General features: G+C 40.2%; 1 pseudogene; it reads left to right on the forward strand.

Moving 5' to 3' along the window:
* Positions 1 to 836: 836 nt before the first annotated feature.
* On the forward strand, positions 837 to 1352 carry LOC132595316 (NOP protein chaperone 1 pseudogene; annotated as a pseudogene).
* Positions 1353 to 2299: the final 947 nt, after the last annotated feature.

Consider the following 2299-nt stretch of genomic DNA (forward strand, 5'->3'; position numbering starts at 1 on the left):
CAAGCTGTGGCATTTTGTTATAGCATCCCCAAATAACGAATTCGTACATCTACATTAACAGAAAACAATGTATACATATGTGACTTGTGACATTACTAACATGTAATTAATGTGTAAATATGTGATTTGTGACATTAATAACATGTAATTAATGTGTAATGTAATTGGAGATGTAATAGAGATTTTGTGTGTGATTAAAATTATGTTGATATCAGTTTAAGTTAGTTTGATAGGATTTTATATGTAACCTCCATGGTATCCACAAATTGATTATCTATAGAATATACACAGAAGGAAATTAAAAGTAAGTCAAGTCAGTGGACTTCCCTGGTGGTCCAGTGGCGAAGACTCCACGCTCTCAATGCAGAGGGCCTGGGCTCAATCCCTGGTCAGGGAACTAGATCCCACGTGCCACAACTAAGAGTTCGCATGCTGCAAAGAAGGTCAAAGGTCCCCCATGCCACAACTAAGACCTGGCACAGCCAAAGAAATTAATTTTGAAAATGAGTACAAAAAGTAAGAAAAAAGGATGTCAGTATGTGAGAAAATGTGGGACAGAAAAGCTATATGACATTACAGAAAACAAATTGGCAAGTAAATGTCATTCCATATCAGTAATTTATATATATATATATATATATATATATATATATATATATATATATATATGGCTTAAACTCATCAGTTAAAAAACAAAGATGTCCCCAGCCTTTTTCCGGCATCTGGGCCTGGAGGGGCTGCTCTAAAGACGGGCGAGCAGCAGGGAGGCCCACGGCAAATCCCAGCCCGATGCGAGCTGTTCATCGTTTTCCCGGGACAGCTCCAGGGTCTTGGTGTCCAGAGAGCTGCTGATGGAGGGCAGGGGCGGCCGCAGAGGTATATGGGACAGGTTGCTCATCAACTCCAAGTGTAATTCCAGAAAGAATTCCACTCTTCAAACAGTTAGGATAGAGAGGAGTCCCCTATTGGACCAAGTACAGAGCTTTCTCCCACAGATGGCTCAGGCAAATGAAAAGCTAAGGAAAGAAATGGCAGCTGCACCACCTGGTCATTTCAATATTGAAAATATTGACACACTTGGAAAAGTTACGCAAATGGATATGACCTTGTTTGAGATGAATCAGTCTGATTCAAAAGAAGATGACAGTTCACAAGAGAATTCACAAGACAGTTCAGAGGACAGTTCAGAATTTGAGGATGAAGATGATAGCACCTCTTCTGAAGGTGAAGTCACCATCGATACAATTAAGCTTCCTCATTCAGAAGATGGAAAAGGCAAAATAGAGGTTCTGGACCGTCCTGCCAGTGAAAAAAAAGAAAACAGGGACATAAACAATCTGAGAAACAGGTGATAGTTCCCGCTAATTCTGTGGAAAAGAATGTGGCTTGCTGGTTATTTTGCATTTCAGATACCTATAGTGTTTGTTTGCAAAAATGAATGTATTTTGCTTCTTGGAGAAACAGAAGCTAGCTTTTAAAGAGTTGGAAGAGATAGTATTTGGTGAATCTTCTAAGAGTAGACTGTTTTTGATCTCACACTAAAGAGATTTAGTTTAGAAACCTTAACTTTATGTATGGTGATGAGTGAATTTGTTGGCATCCTCTTTCATCAGCATAGACTTCAGAAATCTCAAACTTATTTTAAAGTAAAAATACAAGTTACCCATTTGTTTTTGTTTTAAATAGGCCTCTTGGGGCTTCCCTGGTGGTGCAGTGGTTGAGAGTCCGCCTGCCAATGCAGGGGACACAGGTTCATGCTCCGGTCCAGGAGGATCCCATATGCACAGAGCGGCTGGGCCCGTGAGCCATGGCCGCTGAGCCTGCGCATCCGGAGCCTGTGCTCCACAACAGGAGAGGCCACAGCAGTGAGAGGCCCGCGTACTGACAAAACAAAACAAACAAAAACTTAGGTTGGGTTTCTTTTTAGGTTATTATAAAGTCATATTTATTTGTTACCATCAAAATGGGTTCATTGAGGGAGAAGTTATTTTTTTTAAAACATCTTTATTGGAGTATAGTTTCTTCACAATGTTGTGTTGGTTTCTGGTCTGTAACAGAGTGAATCAGCTATATGTATACATGTGTGCCCATGTCCCCTCCCTCTTGCGTCTCCCTTCCACCCTCCCTATCCCACCTCGAGGGAAAAATTTTTCACAAAGAAAAGAATTACTTATATTTAGATGCGCTCAGACATATCTACTTTAATTAAAAAAAACAAATCCTTTCCAGTTTGAGCTGGAAAACTGGTGTTCTGTGGTTTAATCACTGTCAGTGACTCTGTAGCCTCTCAATGCATGTA

The sequence above is a fragment of the Globicephala melas genome, unplaced genomic scaffold (assembly GCF_963455315.2).
Source record: "Globicephala melas unplaced genomic scaffold, mGloMel1.2 SCAFFOLD_75, whole genome shotgun sequence".
In the NCBI taxonomy this organism is placed as follows: Eukaryota; Metazoa; Chordata; class Mammalia; order Artiodactyla; family Delphinidae; genus Globicephala; species Globicephala melas.